The 22,183-nt window shown below is 42.6% G+C and overlaps 1 protein-coding gene across 1 annotated transcript in view; it reads left to right on the forward strand.

The window, feature by feature from the left end:
* Positions 1–1,237: 1,237 nt before the first annotated feature.
* LOC128874754 (uncharacterized) overlaps positions 1,238–22,183 on the forward strand; it is a 36,960-nt gene continuing 16,014 nt past the window's right edge. The window contains exon 1 of the mRNA XM_054119795.1: positions 1,238–2,041. The gene's annotated coding sequence lies outside the window, so the exon portion shown is untranslated. The remainder of the gene's footprint in view (positions 2,042–22,183) is intronic.

Consider the following 22,183-nt stretch of genomic DNA (forward strand, 5'->3'; position numbering starts at 1 on the left):
GAATTCGAAACAACGACAAGGGTACATGATACCACAAACGTTGAGGCGGTTCAAGCAATAATTGGTATCATCCAGGGTGCAAGGATGTTCAACATGGAACAAATCTGAGTTTAGATAACCAGAGTAATGGATGAGTCAGTTTAGATACCTTCACAGCCATAAAAGCACTACAGTATCACAGTTCTCCTTAGAAAATACAATAGTCATACCTAGGGGACCCAGAGGAAGAACCCGACGGGACCTAATCATTCTCGCATAAATTGCACACACTACGATTTCCACATCATCCACCTATTATAAATCGAGCCGTTTATTGCACTAATTCATTGAAATAAATTATTTAATATTCAATGGCCAAAAGAAACGTTATCACTTAATGGTGTTAATCTTTATTATTCAGGAAAGTTATCATAAATATAAAAAGTTATAACTGTACCAAGTGCTATGACACTTAAATTTACGATTTTTCAAAAAAGTTGAGTTAATCGATTTCTGCAGTGGAACGTCTCAATTGTATCTCAAAATCAAATCCTCACCATCTAACAAACCGATCCAAGGTTACCCCCTGAACCTCCAAGCCACAATCTCGGTGCTCCAATTCCTTCCAAAGCCCCTACCTCCTGCATCCTCGACTCTTCCAAAGGGGGTGAGATTCGCAGAGATCCCGAAGGCGGCTCCAGACGGATCTAGGCTCGTGCAAATGAGAATGACGTTCGCGGGGGTACGTGGATCGCATAGTGGTCGGTTGGGTGTCGCGATCGATCAATTATCGAGGGATTCGGAGAATCCGAGCGGCGGCGACGTTGACGGTGGCGGTGGTGGCGATGTAGTTTTCGGTAAATGTGTCGAAGCCCACCGACCCGCGATGCGGTGTCGTTGCCCTCTTCTCTTCGGTCTGCTCGGTGCTGGTTGCACAGCCTGCCGCCGCCGCCGTCGTCGTTCAGTTCGTTCTGTCTCGCTCTCCTTCCCGTCACTCTCTCCCTCGTACTCTCGCGTCTTCCTCTCCCCCTCACCCCTCCTCTCATCCCACCTTTCTCACATTCTCTCTCTCGCAATGCGTACACACCGGCAACGGCCGCCACCGCCGCCGCCGCCGCCGCTGCTGCGAGTAGGTTATCCCTGTCCCCTCCGCGAAACCATCCTCTTATTCCCACTCCTCCTTCGGAGCACCTGTCGTGCCAGGGAGTTCGGCGCGTTAGGGGCGTTCGCCGGAGGTAAGTAGACGGCAGGTTATCAGTCCGCAGAACATCTTCGTCGCGAACGGAACAGTAGACCAGCGTGGTTGTTGTTGGACTCGTTCTCTCGTTTGGAGACGCGGAGAAAAAAAAGAGAGAGAGAAAGAGAGAGTAAGGGAAAAAGAAGGTATATATATATAGAGAGAGGTAAATAGAGGGACGGAGGTAGTGGCAGCTGAGAGGACAAATTGACGGAACCGTCGCGCAAATCCTTTACGACGGATACCGTCGGTCGTTACCGGTACCGCTGCCGTTACCGATACTCAGCCACGATCGAACGGGAGTTTCAGTCTCGTTCCATCCTAACCGCCGTGTCTAGTCCCCTTTGCCGATCCGCAGACGACGATCGGCATCGCGGAGAAGTTACTCTGCCGCAAGAAATCGATCTCGAGCGCTCTCAGTGATCCCCCGTCGAGCTGGTCGAACGATTGCGACCACCGATCGGTGTGCCCGGTTGACGATCGTTCGGCTGCCAGTCGCGCGATGATCGCGATCGCGTCGATGTAACGGGCTGGGCATCGGTGAATTGTGTTAAGTGACCCTGGCCAGGGAAGATCGGTACCGCTGGAACTCAACGGGACAGACGCCGACAGACGGTGCACGCGTCGATCGGTGGTGGGCAACCGGTCGAAGGAACGCGAGCAGAGGCGAGACGACGCGCCAAAGGGTAACCCCAGGGGTTGGAAACGCGAAAGGAAGGAAGGCGGAGCTGATAAGGCGATAACGCGGCTGCCGGGATGCGGCACGAGGAGCCGCTAAGCTGCAGCTAACACGTGGCGACTCCGCACGCACTCCGCGATCGCTAGGTGAGCTTTATTCTTCACGCCAAGTCTCGATCGTTATCCGTGACTGGTTTACTCTTCCACCGTATTTTGCATTGTGTTTGGCGCGTGTCGAACGTTGTTTATAGAACTTAGATCTAATCGCACTTGGTATTTTTGAAACAGCTCAGCCAGCTAAGGGTGCGAGTAATCGAAATGACTTTTACCCTATTATATACACTCCTTTCAATAATTTATTTGAGCTTCGTGGATTTGAAATAATTCTCACTTGTAAATATTGAAAATTCTTGAATGGTCATTTCTACAACCTTTTCTTCTCGAAATAATTTGAGCAAAAGGTTCTAGTGATTTTTTACGTATGAGGTCTTTCCATCAATTTGAATGCATTTCCTCGATACGGTAATTCTAGATCCAGATGGTGGAAAATGATGATGCATAAGTCCTTCGAATGACCACCGATCAATCACCATTATCTTCCGTGGATGAAACGGTAGTTTTGGCATATGCTTTGAATTGTCATTCTTATGAGTAAGTTTATTTTAAATCAATCGATCCAAGTATCAACACTTTGACTGAAATGTTAGCTGAATTTAGATGAAGTTCTCAATAGGCCACGTTACCTGTGTAAGGATGACGATTGTATCGCTTTGCTATAAATTATGGCACTAAGAACATCTTTGGTACGACATTCAACATGAAATATGTATATACATATATACAGAGTATTGTAAAAGGCGAGGTTCAGCTGGGCTGCTATTAACACGTTTACTGCCCACGCCCCATATACGGGTCATTGCGATTTTGACTCGCCAGGGAATTCTACAGGTGTCCCACTGAAGTTTTTGAGCTGAAGTTTCCATTTGCAGAAATGGGATCAGAAAACGAACGACGACGTTCCATGGAACGTTTGGATTTAATTTTCATCTTTTATGGACAATATCGATTTGACAGTAATCATTAAAAAATCAAAACAATCATTCTTAAAACTTTGTTTGTTGAAACGTCTCGATCGTGTTACGTTCTGGTTCTCTTCAGCAATTTACATAGGATGACCCAGTATTTTCCGAAAAATCTTGAAAAAATGAAGAACGTGACTAAATTGTAAGAACGACCTCTGGTCGTGTTCAGAGAAGAAGGTATTATGTTTATGCTATGGGAATCTTATCGCTTCTCCGGACGTGCGAATGAAACCACCGCTCGAGGCTCGAACAGTGAACGTGTTAGGCTTAACCTATAATGGTGCTGAGAGAGGAGAGTTAGCGATTCACAAATACACGTGTGTGTATGAATAGCAAACATTAAATCAATTAAGTGAATGACCTATTAACGAATCAATGAACCTAAGGTCCTTGGTGGTCTCCACGTGGTCGTCTAAGGATTACAAAAAGATACTAATGAGAAATGAGCAAAAGATTGCAAGATATCGCAATAGCAAGACACAGGACACGAGAAGGAACCAGTAATCTACAGAAATGACTATTATCACTTAACAGTGGATAACACACTGTATCATTTATTCATTTTTACGAGCTACAAGTTGTTGACACAAGCCTTTCATATACTGAAAGCCAGGACAGGTAGTCTGATAGAGGCCACAGGTGTAGGAATTTATTCCACGATGAATCTCATAGAGGCCCAGACGTAACGATTTATCGTACTATAATTTGCACGTCTATGGTCGATCGGACAGTTCAAAAGATAATTGTAAAATGTGCGGTATTGCAGTCTTGCAGTCTGTCGTACGATCTTGGTAGATGATTGTAAGGCGCTGCCGTAAAATCTACCGTCCTGCAGATTCGATGGACGACAGATTGGAACGTGTATGGCTGCTCAACGAGTAGCTGGCAAGATTCTCTATTGAATTGCAGCTGTAAAGAAAATTCAATGTGAAACTTGTAACTCTGTCGCAGCTGTTGTTCGGTAACAGAACATCTATGATCCGATAATTAGTATTATGACAGACTCGAAGAAAAGTTTTATTGCTTGTGTCTGAAATAATAACCATTGACCCTTTACTTAGTTAAATTTTTTTTAAATCCCAACACTGTAGTTTTCGAGGAGAACTGGTCTTTCTTCATGTGCACAAATAAGGACACTTAAAAATTTTTAAATGTTGTGTCCTCAATTGTAGACGCCAGATCCGAAAGGATTAAAAGTGTCTTTAGAAAGCTAGGTTAAAATATAGAGAGGTGGTCCGGGATGAAAGTTCCAGCTGAGAGTGTACTCCTCGGAGGACCATGCTTCCACCCTACTTAAAACGAAAAAAAAACATTCGCTGAGGATCTTTTCACCCGATACAATCCATTAACGCATTTACCAGTCGGATGACGACCAACATCCTCTATCGGTACCCACACACTGCCCAAAAGGCTCCAACAGCAAGCGTTAAATCTCGGTTAATTGGTCATGAGGAGACCAGGCATCAATGGAAACCCTTTCCAAGATTCGCGATCTGGACCCACGTAGAATATCCATCCCATCTCGGGGCCGTCCGTTATCGCTCAACGAGGTTTCTTCTCATTGAAGCCAGACTGCTCGGTCCGCGACGGTTAATGCAAACCGGACCGATGATCCGGGGCTGTCGATGTAAACGCGCGCGCGGATAGAGCCGGGACCACGGCGAAACATCCAGGCGGATAAGGTTCTCGTACGAGGAAATCGGGTGGGGAGGGAATGTGGTCGGTCGGCAGGTAAGGGGGCCCTCACCAAATTTTCGTGCCGCTGTTCTGGGCGCAATGTGCCTCGAATCTCCACGTGCTTCGAACACGTATCTTCCTCCCACCTTCGGATGAACGCCTCGTCCCGTCCCTGTCTTTCGCCGTCTTCCTCGTACGCGGACTCGTGGGCTCCGTTCCCGCGAGCCTCTGTTCAGCTCTCCTCCATCTTGCTCGCAACAGCGTCTGCCTTTCCGTCTCTCGCTCCTCTTCGGAGCTGAGTGGAGCACCCAACCGCCTCGCGGGGCCCCGAGATGCCGAAGAGTTAGCACGCGCATTCCGGTTAGCGGTCCGACGAACGCTTAACCGTTGCTGTGTTCCTCCCGTCTCGACGCTGGTGTATCGTTCACCGCAGTCATTCAGGGGACCCGATTCGGTCGGCGTGGTGTGTGCGCTCCAACGACGAGGATCGGAAACGAGGAGGGATCGCGTGACCGCCGTTCCGCGTTGACGGAATCCAGCCAGAGGTCTTAGGAGGGACGAGCAATGCGTCGATTAGGGAAACTCGTATGCACCGGATATCTAAATAATAATAAACTCGTACTCACCGGAAATCTAAATAATAATAGACGATCACCATACGCAGATGTCCGAGGTAATAGACTGCTGGATTAATAGCCCTGAAGAGCCTGAGACATCTAAGTTTCTTTCGACGAAGAACCTGAAATGATGTTTTTTCTCGAATTACTCTTATCTTTTACTCTCATATGCGTTACCATGACTTCGTGCGAACTCTGCATTTTATTTGTCTTTAACACGTTGGCTGCCAGATTTGAACTTGTGAAAATTTCTACGCAGTTAGAATTTTGTAACGAGAATGTCGAAGATTAGATAATTTAACGTTTGTCGTAGTATTTAATTTGTCAACCTCGCCAGGAATTAATTTTTTTAGTTCCTTAATGAAAAGTCCTGTCACCCACTTCTGGGTGACGTGGCGTAACGTCGAGTATACGTAACGAATGAGTATGGATTTTATTTGAGGAAGTGAACCATGTAACATTCAAACAGAGCGAAAAAGTTCACTGCGATGTTGTCGGAAATTATTTACATACTTGTAACGTATGGGAGAGTTTGGAATGAGTGTGTGGAATGTGCGAAAGATATGGAATTAAAGGGGAGTGCATGTAATATGTGAACCAAGTTTGAGCTAGGATTATTATTTATCCATTATTGTACCTTGTTGTCTGTGATTGAGTGTCATTTGATAACTCGAAGCGTGGTGTGTTGGAGCGACGAGGATCGGAAACGAGGGATCGCGTGACGTCGTTTCTTGTTGACGGAATCCCGCCAAGCTCTTAGAAGGGAAGCACTCAACTTGTCCGCCTTCGATTTTAATCTACCTTTCAGAATGGTAGATTACATCCAATACAAAGCAACAGGTCCCTGTTGCTCTCTATTAGACCATCCTGGAAGTTTCCGCAGTTTCCGTGGTATTTGACTTTGATACCGCATATTTATATTATTATGCAGACGTGGTTGGGCATGTTATAACTTAAGAAACATGGCTGAAAGTAATCTAAGAATTGTCACATTCGGGAACATGCGGGAACACGTGCTGGATAAAACTGATTGCTTTACCATGTGTCAATTATCATTCTAACTTCTAAAGTTTATAGTATACTGGTATATTGGTACTGAATGTTATTTCAATTGCTTGCATGACCTACAAACTATTTTATTTGAAAATCATGATGAACAAAAAAATAATCATTTCACTTCTTATAAGAAGTGAATAATTAATAATAATTAAATAATGTATTACTAGTGGTCATAGTGTTCTTAAACACTTTCTTAGTACTCTATATATTTGTATGTTCGTAAATTTATCCTGATAGAAACTGAGAGACTGTTGCTTCTATTGGGTCAAAGGTTACGGTCAGACGCCATACTGTCCTCATTCTACTTGCCCGTAGTACCATACTCTCCTTAACTCTGCATTCTTGTTCCTTGCAATGCATTAGCGAATCATTAACATATAAAAGGCACAAAATAATGTCAAATGGTCAAAGAGTATTTTCTGTACTCTATTGTTAATTTAAACATAATCCAAAAAATAAGCTTTCCAAATGAATCGAATTTGTCCAGCTCGAAATATTAAAAACACGTGTTTAAAACCCAGATGGAAACGTTTATCCCGAGCAGAATAAAATACACGCATCGAGAATCTCGTTCCACACGTTGAGCAATACAAATCGAACGGTAACAATCGTTCGTGTCGACCGTAACGACCCCGTGAATGGTCGAATTCTACGCGACGTCGGCGCGCTCACTTCGAACCGACACGTCTCACGATGTACACACAGCTACCGCGAGCTATTATGCGATCCTGCAAAGGAGCCTGACTAGGGAGACCGATTCGGGTACGCTGGGTACGCGGTTCTCGACACCGAGTGTATGTAGCCACGAGCAAAAGAACCCCAACACACCTGCGCTACACTTGCACGCCGCTCGAGAATTCGTTTCGGAGATTCGCCGTGTCATTGGTACCATACCATCGCGAACCCATTCGTGAGAGGCTTCCTCCGAAGCCGCCCGTGGTAACCATTCTGAATGTAACATTTTAACACCTTCGCTGGCCACCGTGTGTATTTACATAGCCGGCGTTCAACTGGAAGTGCCACTGCGTATACATGCACACGTGGAACGGAATAATAAGGACGATCGTCCGGGGAAACGTTTTCAGAAATATTCCGAGGACGTTTTTTTTCTTTTCGAGTTCGAGAAAGTATCCTCAGAAATATTCTTTGCATATTATACATTCTTTTATCTATGAACTATGTAAATCAGTATTCTTTCAGCTACGGAAGAACATTTTTCTGTGTAAATCAGTATTCTTTTAGCTGTGAAAGAATATTTTTCTATGTAAATCAGCTATGTAAATCAGTGTTCTTTCACGAAAAAATACAAGTTTTTCTGGAACACGTGTTAATAAGAATGCAAAGTTTGAAAACGCGATTACACACGTAAAATATTCAGAGAGAAACAAGTTCTTCGATGTTCTGGAGTAGACACCGTTAATAGCAAGAATGGAAGGAGTGTCATTTCCGTGTTACAAGTGGCGATTCTTATCGCAAGTGGATAATCTGTTTGGAATCTCACGCGTGGAGTCGATTAATTTGTTCGGCTAATTTGATTAAAACAGCTGACTTACATTTCTAACCTTTATCTTGTACATTCAAGTATTTCAAAATACTTCGAAATGATACCTTGAACTTAAAAGCTAAGGACCACTGAACTACGCTTTGAACAAAAGAAACTACACACCTGATTAGTAAAAAAAATACTACTAGTCATAACTCCCCTAATTAACCATTTCAGACCTGGCGGCCACAATTCAGGACACAAGATTTTAATATTACCGACTGTATCGTTTAGGGTGAATGTCATTTATTCGCACGAAGAAAGACCAGTTTTCCTCGAAAACTACACTATTAGGAGTTGTTTTTTTTTTTATATTTCCTCCATACTAATTTTGGTCCAAGTTAAGCCTAAAAATTAGATTACATTACGACAAAAAAAAAATAATTCAGGTTTAAAAAGGTCAATAGATCCTTTCGATACGCGAGTAAGGGACAAGAATAATTTCTACCCGACACATATTTGCAAATTTCCGCACCTACGCGGGCGCAACCGCTCCCCGAACGTCTGACGCGCGCGGGGCGGGCATTCTTTTAAAAATTTGCATCGAAATAAGTTGCCGAACGTCCGTTTGCCATCGCCGCCCCGTCGTTGGCGGGCAAAAGGAGTACGCTAACGGTTTCCGAACAGGTGTCATCTCTTTTTTCCGCGCTTCATGAAATATTCACCAGGCATACGATTACGTTAGTACCGAAGCACTAATCCGTACGTTGTACAGGGGCATTCAACCGCCTGGTCGCGGCGTTGGAATCGCGCCCGACATAACTTTGCATTCGTTTGCTGGCGTAATTTCCTCGTGAATTAATACAGACATATAGCGACTTCGCTTATTTGTCCACGAAGGTACGCCAAGTAAAAAGCAACGTCCGGTTGCTAGTTCCCTGAATGGGTATTATGCCATCAGTGTTTCTCAAAATGCGAGGCCCCTAGGGCTCCTTAGTGAGGGGCGTCGAGGACTCAGAAAAAGGAAGGAAGCGATTATCTGTAAGCCACTCCTTCCCGTATTGGTTATACGCGTAGCTCGTTAGGAATTCTGTTGATATTGGGATATGTTGTACTTGACGTGGAATTGGGGGGAGTTTAAGTCATCATTTATCTTGATTCGTAACTTTTGTGTAAAATTCGGGCACTAGAAGTTTATAGATTTTATCTATTTTGGTGGACAGAAATGTTGAACGAAGATCGATACCTTAGAATATAAACGGAGAAAGATTGGATACTTCGGAACATAAAACACACAAACGCTAAGTGAAATTAATAATAAATCTGTTCCAAATTTAGCTTTGAATAGTATGAAATCCATTTAACTAAAAGCTTAGAATTTTAAGGCATTGCAAAAGATCCCTCGGAACTGCAGAGTGGTAAGTTCAAAGGAGAACTGCCAAGTTACTTAGCTTCTTACCCAAGAATCTTTGGAAGCATTACAAAATAAAGCACTTTGTCGTCTGAGACTAATCCAGTTGGACTACTCGGGCTACTTGAATATCGTCCACTTTCACGAGGTTAAAAATCCTTGATGTGATTTTTTATTACTTTTGAAAGACAATCGCCACTTTTATATAAACACATAACATTAAAGCATCGTATAGCACGGTTTCGTTTCACACGGAAGGAGTTAACCGTGTTACAGGAGTGTTACCTGCACTTAGTACTCATGTTTCGTGAATTTCGACACGGATGCCAGACCGTTCGGTTACGAATACTAATGTCCGTCGTTTGAATTTGCAAGTTATATCTGACATCCTCGTGCATGCAAATGCGAACACCGTAAGAGTGAGAAATCGGTGGCATAATTGCGGTTTCGACACTTTCATCGGTGATTTCCTCGCACGCAACGCCCCAATAAGAACAACCAGAGCACCCCGAAGGTTTATCTCTGAATTGAAACGAGAAACGCAAATGATCCCAGTATTCGAAAAAATTCGATCTCATAACGCGAGTAGCATGAATAGAATCGAATTGTTCGAATAGTTCCGCGAATGAAGATACTCGACTTATATAAGAAAATAAGAAAATCAAGATTTTTTAGCTATTAAAATCATATAAAAGATAAATTTTGTTGGGTCAACTGAAAAAATAAAACTAATTTTAGAAACATAAATTGTAGTCACACATGGTCCATGCGAGCATAGAATTTTGTTAGAATAACTTGCACTTCAAGCGAAGGAAATATTTTTGGGCTAAAAATGATTAAGAATATTTTTTTTTTTTAAGCGGTACTACTGTCAGGTTATCTAAAATGATTATTCTTGATAAAATTATAATACAGTTCACATCTGGTACAATCTTATTTTAATTATCCCAGTATCGTGCGGTGAAAGAATTCCCCCAGAGATAGTGGAATTAGTTAAAGCAATCCTCGTGGAAGATCCGGGTTCAAATCCCAGTTCAGCAGTCCAATTGCCTGATTCTTTTTCTTCTTGCACTATGTATGCATGGGTAGCCTTCAGTATAGAATAAGAATACATTAAAGTTCATTACGACTTGCGACAATGGTTCTCTGCAAGTTCAACGTGGGGATAAAGATTACTTTAAAAAATACGAATCTCCTGGGTGGATATAAACATGAAATATGTTTTCCATGAAGATTTGAATCACTTGTTGGAAACCAAAAATGTCCTCGTGCTCCGACTAAAAATTAATAGAAAGAACTTGAAACAACTTGCGACGTGCGATTGAGGATATAGGGGTCGTTAAACGCGTACTAGAACTTTTCGCGATAATTAATGCAACGAATCAGACAAGCGTTGGCGTTAAAGGTTGTAAGATTGATCCGCTAATCTCCCTGCAATAGGTTAACTAGCAGGCTAATTATAAGATCTACGCGTGAGCCATGGTTTTCTGTACGCGGCTCACGTAATAGTCTAATGAAACGATTGACTGCATTCAGTAATGCGATACCATGTGTACTCAATAGCTTGTAATCTAATCTTAATCGCTTCTAATGCAAGCTACGAAGCCGGTGTCTCGCATACAAACCAGCTGTGACAAAGCCGAGCGTAATGCATATTAATCAGGCCAGCCTTCTTTATTGGAACGAGCGATGTATCCTCTTAGCCTACAAACAACGGAACATAACTTCGTTGTGCTCAGTTACTCTCAGCCTATTGTTTTCATTGCTCTAATATATCATTAACGAGATATCTCACTTACACCTTCACCTCTAGAGAAATCATCGACATCCTCGCAATCCTCTGCAACTCGCACTATTCCCAAACAAAATCCTAAAAGCCACGAACTTCGAAGTCCTACCAATCCCTCTCTACAAACAGCACATGTTCCCTCGTCCTCGTGAAGAACCAGACCTCTCTCTCTCTCTCTCTCTCCCCTCTCCCCCTTCACCGATAACGTCGAACCGCAACCGATGGATCTCTCCCAGATTTCACGGTTTTCGGATTTTCCCGTGGCCTGCGAAGGGAGGGCACGGGGAGGGGTGAGGGGTCGCGAGGGGTTGCAAAACGGCAATATAGAGCACGGGTCGCCGATTTCCGCGGCCCGTATAGCGCGTATATCGCGAGCGTTATCGCATTCTGGTCCGGTGACAGCGGCGGCGGTGTGCAGCCTATAATACTTTACGCATCGAGCATCGCAAATACTGGTCGGAACCGTAATCGGAGCGGGGTTACGGAGTTCGTGTGTGCGCGTGCGTCTCGCACACACGCGGACGCGTATCATTTACAGGGTTACGGTCGCGAAACGCGCGAGCGCTGGCTCCCGTACATGAAAACCGGTATCGCCGTAGATTCGTGCCATTATCCATTAACCACCGCGGCATTACGTTCATTTGACACGCTATCCGCGCTCGCAACCGGCACACTGAAAGGCTTGGCGAACATCGAGCGCAAGGGTGACGCGGGGTGACGCCAGACTCGGCGTGCGTCGCGTGTCAGAATTTGTATCGTTTCGTGGGGCACACGTCGAGATTGGAATGTCATAGTTATCGAAGAGCGTCTCTATTTTTTTTTTTTTTTTCTTTAATTTACAGGTGAGTCTTTGAAAAAGAAAGTCTTCTTTCAAGTTCTTGTATCTTGGGAATAATAAAATCCGTCCCTTGGAATTTTTGTTATTTGCTAGAGAATAGATTTCGATTAGTTCTGTGATTGCGGACATGTGGATCTCTCATGTGATGGCTACCATCGTGCATCTCTGTGTTCCTTATTCTATAGTCAGATGCTATGAGAAGAAAACTCAATTCATTGACAGTGAATGGAATCAATTCGACTAGTATGTTTCCAAACTTTTGCTTCTCACTAGAACGGCCTTTAACACTTGCAGAATTTTTATAAATTGGTAGAATGCCATATGGACTCCCATAGTCACTAAAACACACATCTATCTCCTCCATATGGTCATTTCCAATCAACAGCACAATAACTACCAGTGTCTTAGAATCTGCAGAATATTCTGGACCATCAAAATACTTCCATGAACATTTAAACTACGTGCAACTATGTTTCGACCCAGACAGCGAATAAAAACGAACGAAACCAAACCTGTTCATATCGACTAAAGACGAAGGAAATTAGTTGCTGACCACTTATGTTAACCTGCGAACCTGCACCAATAAGATTCGATAAGGGGAAATGCCTCAGATTAGATCGAGATAAAGACTAATTTGGAAGCACACGAGTCTACCGAGACTTACAGGGACGTCGGTATAAACTTTCGATTGAAAACAAATTCCTGCCGCATAAAATCGTTGTAAAACCGGTCTGGGCTTGTGGGATTCAACTCTGGGGTCATGCTGAGCCAAGCAGCATAAACTTGATGCAAGGATTCCAATCGGAGTCATTGCATACCTAAATGGATATATAGACACTTGACACTTTCACGATAGAGCAATGGAATACTGAGTGTCTTAATTTTACAGACAGGCAGTTCCAAGATTATATCGTACATATAGCGTGTCTTTGAGAATTTGAAATCTATTGCATTGAATATATACGTATATCTACATAATCATTATTTGCATTAATGCTGCAATATGGTCTGCATGAACCATATAGTTAGGTGATAGTTGGGTGATCTATTCAAATCGGTAGATCAAAGCATCTCTGAAATATTCAAACATAATTTTCACCACATGACTATTTGAATGTTACTTAAATGATATAAGAGACCAAAGAATATGGTGATCGATGCGGTTACTAAGAAATAAACAATTTTTTTTAACATGTCAGGTACCTCAGGGTTGCCAAAGATAGCGCACCACGCAGAGACGAGAAGAAAGCTAGCGAGTCTGATTGGTAACAGCATAATCTCCTAGATTATGCTACAGAATTCTATGTATAATCAACGAGATTATACCCTTACCAATCAGACTCGCTAGTCACCTCATCTCGGTGCACCATTATACATCAACAACTTTTGTATGTGCGCCAACGTCGGTGGTTATTCACATAATAAATGAAAGGTTCATGGGAACCTGTACCGGTGCGTACCTCTTTCAAAGAAATTTAAAAAAGAAAAATCCTATAAAAAAAGGGCTTTTCAATTCTACGCTATTAAAGAAACCTAAGCTTTTCAATAAGACTGATTCAACAGTTGCCTTGAGATCAAACCTTCGATCTAACAATTCACACCTTACATATTGAGTTGTCCAGGAAGTACGTGCTAATGTTTAAGAAAAATTCAAAAACCGAAAGGTTATTTCTTTTCAACCATTCTGATATATTCAGACTTGTACCACCTATCAAAAATCGACATGGAAATTCCAGAAAAATCGATATAACCAACATCTCTTAAAGAAATTCTCTTTTAGTTCAGAGTATACAGCCGTGAAGCAAATCAGTGCTACTCGCAAACCAACACAATCGCACTTTCTGAACTCCCTACCCAATAATTCATCTCAACCAGAGCAAACCACATCTACGAAACACTTGGGAGAATATATTCCTCGTAAAATAGTCTCACGATGAAACTACGAAGTGTGGCCTTCCAGGATCAGAGCCGTTCCCCATCTATGGCTGGTTCTCCATCGCAGAGCAGCCCCCCCGGCACGCACGCGTATCGTCACGCGTATACGATTCACGCTCGTTAACGAACGCACTCCGTGCCCAGGCGAGGATCCTCATTAATCCCTAACGAAGACACGGAGTATCAGAAGATTCCGCTACACCTCGCGCGGAAACGAAGCAGCCGTGGCGCGTTAGCGTTAACCCAGTTTCGCGGCCGCTCTGGGTTTCCGTGGCTAGGCCGAACGAGGATAATGACGGTTCGCGACAGCTGTCGGTTTTGCGGTGAACGATTGGGGGCTCGACACGCAGAGCTGCTCCTGGAGTTCCTTGGACCGTGCTATTCTAAATTTCAATAGATATTCTGGCCGGCGATGGTCGCGACTGCATCGAGTCCACGGACTCCACTTTCCACGGATATCGGCAGGAGGGAAAAAGTAGAGTAACGCTGCGGAGAATTACACACCGGAATCTACCGGGTGGGCCACGTGTTGGTTCTTAAAATTAATAGCGGAAACAAGAGCAGATATTAATTGTATATTTAATGCTCGAGCGAACTTGATGGGTATGTGCAGTCGTTTTAATTTTTCATGAGCATTGGGAGTGTTGCTCTTTAGAAGTGCGAAGTTTTATATGCGTGAGCTGAAGTGGCCGAAGAGGTGGGCATTCTTTTTAATTTAATCATGATAGATCAACAAATATCACGAGGCACTGCTCTATTCCTTGTTAGCACATTCGCGACCGGCAGATATTTTACGTTCCTAATATCGAGTACTGACGAAAATAATAAAATGCGGAAGCTGGACATCGCAAATTTGTATCGTTAGGGGGAAGATAAATATTACAAAATATGTTTTGAAATATCAATGATGTAAGTGTGTAGTGTATAAAATAAAAAGATTTTCATAATTTTTTCATAACCAGGAATGAAATTTGAAGTGACGTGAATTCACGTCAACGGTCGCGAGTGTGTTAAGACTGATCATACACCACCTTGCAGTCCAGTTCCTTCCACCAGTACAATACTATACTATCCATAGTTTACAGGGTGCCAATCACATATGTATCAGACTTCTGTGTCGTCAATGTACCACATCCCTGAAGTATTCGAATATCGAATTATTCGAATAGTTCCAGCCCCACTTATCGCATTAACGCGTCCCAGATGCGTGGATGCTTTCCATCCTGTATACCAGAGACGTAGCCTACATCGCGCGCATTATGATGCAACCTTAATCGCATATCCTCGCCACCATGAGTCTACTTCGTCGCGCATATGTCGACGATCTCTCCCGCGGATCAAATTGATCTCTGTCGATTAACAAGGGACGCTGCGTGATCCTCGAGAACCACACGTCCACGACGATGGTTCACGACGTTGCTCTAACGGATTCAATGTAACCATTGCTTTTGAACGTGGTAGTCAGGCGTTAATTACCCTCGATGGATCACGAAACGAGTATCCTGTCCATCGAGGATGAGGCTCGAAGTCAGACTATACTACTAATTCGATATTGCGATGTTTTGTAGAAAGAGTTTTAAAATAGGCTTTTAAGAATTACTTTTTTTGAAGATGGAAATGACGTAGAATGGGAAGACATATTGGATTAGATTAGAGGATTCGTAGAATTTCCACGAATAGATAGATAGATAATAGAAACATTTATTTGAAGACATCGAACCTATTATTTAATTCAGACAAACTTCTTTGATAGACGTAGAGGGTATATTTATGAGACAGACTGTATACATTGTACACATATTCTCAGTAAATTTATTTTCGTAATAAAATAAAAGATTGAATCATAGTAAATATTCCAACGTATATACTATGCAATGGTTCTTGTAGGTGAAGTTAACTAGATCCTTACTGACTTGAAGCTAATAACTAGACTGATGATCTTTATGCAATTATAGGAAATTTGAATGTGCAAGACCCTACAGAATGCAAACAATATACAAGAATAGAAAAAAAATTGAAAGTAATGTTCATGTTATAATATTTACAGAATAAAATAAATTCCTATTTAGCTTCAATTTTTGTAGGCACGCTCGCGAAGATTTTATTTTGCATAAAGATCTGCAGTCTACTAATAACTAAACACTTGCTACTTTTTCAAAATTGTCCAGCCGAATGTTTCGAACATTCCTATTAAAATTTCTGTTGTTTCAAGCTCTACGGCCATAAAACTATTCGCCGACCGATCACCTCGCTTTCGAGGGAATCCACCCATTTGAAACGTTCGATAGAAATCACAGACTCGGGGAAAACAATTTCCATCGATTTCAAAATATTTACTCATTCGCGTACGTTCGAGTATGGAAAAAAAAAATCGGACAAGCAGAAGAGAGCCCCAAGGGGCCAGTGGAGCGCGGCGCGTCGTATCGCCGAGCATTCCATTCACGGTTGCTGTTATCGCTCCGCGCGTGTACGCGCGCGTACACGTAGTAAACGTGGACTCGGAGCGCATTCACACGGTCGAATGCACGCGGCCGCGCGTGCATGCCGCGTAATACGCGGCTGCCACTCGCAGCCTTCTTCCGAGACGATCGGTACGCGAGATGGACATACCGCACGCGATAATTGCTCATCGTCGCGGCGGCCTTCCTCCGCCGCGGCAACGGCGATCACTGGGTCACATTAACCGTTAATGTTAACATAACCGATCTCGATCGCGGTGAATGGATCGTAAAGTCAATTACGCGCTCGGTTACGGCTCGCACGAATCTCTCCGCTCGTGCTGTGCCACGCTCGTTCCGTTCCGCGTATCCTCTTCGATTCGCCGAGCTATAAATTCTACGGACACGGCGCTGAGGCTACAGTTCGCGGTTAAAAGATCGAAGGTCACCGTTGCTTAGATCAGAGATTCTCGTGGGTGGAGGGCCATGAATTTTTTTTTAACCCACCTGTACTTATTTTTAGATTTGTTAGGATCGAGGGTACTTGGCTAAATGCTCGGAAGAAGGTAATGGTTGAAGAACTTTCGGAGGGGTGTGAATTAATATTTTAAAAATTTGTCGTGTGTCGAGACGGTTTTTCAGAGAGGGTATATGAAAACGTTCACGTTGAAGTGTCTCTTCTTTTTACGTGGAGGAGGGTTTCTTTGTGGACTCTCTTTTAGCTTGTCATCGCTTGTTTTGCTTCCACTACTTCGTACATTTTGTAAGGGATTTTCTTGTATCAAAGCTGTATTCTATTTTATATTGTTCAATTTTTATACGAATACACAGTAAAGCATATAGCTATTATTGTTATTATTAGTATTATTATTATTGTAATTTTATTCACTTTACCGAAACCTGAAAGTCGAAATTAATGTTTCGACGACCCAAGGGCATTCACATCTTGACCTTTACTTCCATTAATCCCGTAAAGAAATGGACAGATGAACATAAAAGCAAGCATTTCTTAATCAACTCCACTTCATCCGCAAGACGTGGCATTTGGTTTATGACTCATTAAAAAAAAACACGTCTCCATTTCTGGTACTCCTATCGTAAATGATACAGTCATTTGAGCAGGTGATTCTCTAATTATTGCAAGCACTGTATAATATCATCGTAAGAATACTAATGAGACAGTTAAACGGCATCCGGCACTACGTATTGAATTCCATATTTATCATTTCCTCTGTCGCGCAGATTATGAGCAAAGCTGACTATTGATTAATTGCTCGATACGAAATGCAAAGTTTCTCAGAGGTCTAAGAAAAATCGAAGAACAATTTATTGGGTACTTCAGGTACCTTTGTTCTTTTCAATAATTCCGAATTTTGATATTTACAAATATAAAAACACTTAATTCCAGCCAAAACGAATACTAACATAAATAACTAATCAAATCCGATGGAATTTACATAAATTTCAAAATATAAAATTGTATCCCACGTTGTATGTATATAAAAAAAAAAAACTGTTCGTATAATCTAAAAATAGTATACCGATAAAATAGGTCGAAGCACCTTCGATGGTAAGAGGCCCCCAAGCGAACGATTCTCTCGTCTTCCATTTAACGAATATCCGCTCGAGCAGTTATAAAAGCGACATTTACATTTATACGCGATAATAATTAATCGTCACTTATCGTCGAATCTAAGCGATCGCTTCCCACGGAACGAGTTTTGTCTTTCGTCGTTAGTATAGCGGGTCCGTGATGATCGGGTGACACTCGCTTTACCTCCTTCGGTTTTTTACGAGATATTCGCTTTTGGAATAAGTTACCGTTCACTCTGGTGACACTTACAAATTACGAAGAGCCGCGAGAATTAACGATGGTTAGCCGCGGGAGATCTACGAATCCTACTACGACGATATACATATGTTCCTCGCGCATTCCGAGAATAATTCGTACGTTACGAGGTCCCTCGGATCTAAGAAATTGCCTGCGCGAGGACGGAGAATACCGCGGAAGCCATAATCGTGATTTACGCCTGTAATTCGAAAGTTTTTATTAATCGTCAAGTCATGGTCGTATTGCAAAACAGCTATACACCTCGCATGCTCCACTACTGTGACATGTTTTCATCCACGATACTTGAATTTTTTCTGTTGGTTATCATGGTATAATAAATAATGCGATACTGATGGACTTAAAGTCTGGTTTCAAAGTGCAGAGAAAGTTCTTGAATGAGTACGTGATAGGATAGAAAAATTGTTAACAGTCAAATAATCTACTCATTCTTTCTCTAGGTCACCGATATACAACCAGGTCAATACCACTAGTGTAAATGTTGCAATGATACCACAGAGTACCCACAGGTTTAAGGAAACTAATAATTCACGAGATAGCAGACAGAAAAAAGGAGATAAAGCGTAGAAGGTCTCAAGACTATGAAATAATCCTTCCTGAAACGCATGGAACTGATAAACTTGCTACTTTACGACGTCTTAACGTATCAGAAATTAATCGCCGCGATATTAGCATCGTAGCGGTCTCCAGTCGTAACTAACGCGATCAAGACACTCTGGTTATATCCGACAAACACATACATACACATATATCTACATGAGAATATGTACTAATATGGGTTCTTCATCAATCCTTGTCTTCTTGGGTGCACAGGCACAAAGCCTAAAATAAAAAATCTATAGATCTATAGATTCCTAAGAAAACATTGATTTATACTAAACTCTCCAGAACTAAACATCTCTTCATATTTTCACCAATGTATCCTTTTATTCTTGGCTGCACAGCACAAAGCCTAAAATAAAAAAAAATTATTTGAAGATCCATAGATTCCAAACGAAACCTTCATTTATACTAAACACTCTAGAACAAAAATCTCATCATGGTTTCATCGAAATTGCCTCCAATTCCGAAGGTTCCCCTTGCCACCTTTCTTTCCCCTAGCGCATGGTTACAGAATTCTACCCACGCGGGAAATTCCAGAACGAATTAGGTGCGCGATGTCGAGAAGATGCTTCATTGGCGAAGACAAATCGCAGCCGCGACGCGTGCTGGCTCGCCGGTATCGACGAAACAGAAACCGTCTGGAAAACGACGTCGTCGCGATCCCGTGAGAGGATGCCACGGGGAAATTATTAGCGTGGGATCTATTGCCAGTCCCAGAAGTGGCGAGTAGGAGACACCGTTACAGCGATACGTGCAATCCGACTGGCCCTTTGAAGCATTCCAGCTTCTAAACATCCGTGGAATGTCTTACTTGCCTACCTCCTCGGATGGTCTCCGCGGAAATCGTCGGCGTATGTGTACGTGTGTGTTAAGATGCTTGAAAGATATGCCCTCGCTGTTCGAATGTTCGATGTTCCCGATTTTTCAACAATTCCCCATTGCAATAATCGCGGACACCGTGGGAATTCCGTGGAACGAGACTTGTGTGTCCCGGAGCGATCGAAAGATGACCTGCATCACTGATCGATGGATTAGATGACGTCGAGGGGGGTACGAAAGCCTCTTTTCTATGCCGCGGTAAACGTGTAGTATGTGTGTGACAAAACCTCGTTGGACTGTACTCGGGTAAAGTACGTAACACAGTTTCCGGTTGAACGGTGCATGGCCCCTGGATTTACGTGGCACTTTTTGCAGGAAGATTCAGTTTGCACATCAATTTTACGGCTGACATTTGTAGGTACGCGAATTGCTGAATATCCCTCGAGGATCTCAATGACGATCTTATGTACTCATCCAATATAATTCCTAAATGAAATTCTGGAAATGCTAGTAATAAATTATTAGATTGGTACATATGAAATGTCGTTTATACGAATGAAACTCTAATTATAATGAATGAAATGAAATTCTGGAAATGCTAATAATAAATTATTAGATTGGTACATATGAAATGTCGTTTATACGAATGAAACTCTAATTATATATAACTATTTTTAATAAAACATTGTACGTTTAATTAAAATAATTTTCACATAATTCTGTATTTTTATTCATTTTGAATGCATTTCTTCAATTTCATTGCATTAAAATTCTGTATTAGGTTCTAGCACCAGGCGTGTCCAAGTTTTATGGGAACCTTCTTAATTCGATCTCGATTCGCGTGATTTTACGGTTTTTTTTGCGCCTATCGAGCGTAGCCATCGGCAACGTCCGATGGTTCCGGTAGGATAGGCACGGATAGTTCTTCACCGGCGGCCACGAGTCGTTAACCAATCAGCTGTAATTGTTCGACATTCGTCGATGCAAATTCAGAACGAAAGCAGCCCCGTGCCTCTCAGCAGGCGTCGCAGCCGCATTAATTAAATACGCCCCGCAACAAAGAGCCATCAGCCAACCGCACACGTGGATAGTCGCAACGCTGACGTTCTATCGGTCGTGATCCGCGACGTGCCACTTATGCGTAGAACACATAGTTGTAAACTCAGTTTTAATTAACGTCCTCCGCGCGACAGTGGGCGTACTCAGCTGCACGCCAATCCACCAGCCACCCTGTCAGCCTCTCCTATTTGCTCTATCTCTGGGAGCCTCGCAATTGACATCGTGACACTGTCTGCAATCTAAATATAACCATCGTTTGCAAGTGAGAATTTTTTGTAACGGGAGTTGTCCTCAAGATTGTTTGTATATTTTTCAATGAGGGGAAACTGGTAGCGACGATACAAATATCTGGATGTTTTAGAAAACTGGCTTTGTGGTGGATTGAGATCGGTTGGTTTATTTGAACTCTTTGCACTCCTATGTCGAGTTGCACTCGACATCATCTTTGATCATAGAAACTAAAAAGTAATTTTTGTACATATTTAGTCTTTTTTTCATTAATTGAAAATTTCTTATTTTTCAATTGAAAAATTTAGAGGTTCCATCAGTATTAGATTACTACGTAGTTTGCAATCTATTTTCAACATAATTAATAATAGAATGTGTTTAAAGTTAGTCTACAATATTTGTGGCTTTGAGACACTTTCTTACTATACTTTACGGAACATATTTACATACTTCTTTCTCTTTTACATGTTACATTCTTATCACTCTGTTATATTCAGGCCCAATGGGCCTACACGAGGCTGGGGTACTTCGGGATCGCCGAACCCGTACTGTAGTTGCGACCAAGCACAGCCACAGCCCCCTGAGGGCTTGTGGTGGATTCATGAGGTTTCACTTGAGAGAGGAGAGTCCCAGATGTGGCCTTCTTAGTAGGCCTTCTATCTCTAATTGTTTGTACGATAGGGCGTGAAATTTTTGACCTAATTGCAGTGGGAGAAGCTGCAAAACAATTAAGGATTGTTGATTTTACGCCTAATGAATTGCGCCAGAAACCGCTGAAGAAGTGAAAGAACAAGAAGTCGAGGAAGTCATTTCGCGGTCAGTCGGTACGTGGCGATCGTGTTTCCAGGGAACCAAGTTCGAATACCAATGTTGGACAAAAACGTTGCCCTTGTCAGAATTAAGTCACGCTGAAAAAGGATTTTAATACGCGAGAACTTTCATCCTCAGAGCGACGAAAGGATCATAAAAAAGGATAGATTATCGGGGATTTGCTAGCTGATGTCTACTTGGGCGAGCAACACAGGACACGAGGAAAAAAGTGTCCGACTGTTCGTTGGCCGATGGCGAGGACTTGGGTGAATGGAAACACGGACGAAAGAAGAACGAATCGCTTCGAGCGGTCGTATCACAGTCTTTATCCAGTCATTAGGGGAACGAGGTTGTAAGGCGACCGTTGTCAATCGAAACCTTGGCGAAGCGAAGATTTTAATCTGACAGGGGAACGAACTATGAACACTGGAGCCATTGATATGCTGTGATTTTGCTTTATAATGGTGTTACGAGATTTTTAATCATTCTTGGGGTAAAGGTGAGGATTTTGGTAAAGTTTAGATGTGATGTACTGAATGTACGTAATGTAGGAGTCTAAACGAAAAATAAGGCACGGGGATTCGAAGCCACG

Source organism: Hylaeus volcanicus, chromosome 4, assembly GCF_026283585.1.
Source record: "Hylaeus volcanicus isolate JK05 chromosome 4, UHH_iyHylVolc1.0_haploid, whole genome shotgun sequence".
Classification (NCBI taxonomy): Eukaryota; Metazoa; Arthropoda; class Insecta; order Hymenoptera; family Colletidae; genus Hylaeus; species Hylaeus volcanicus.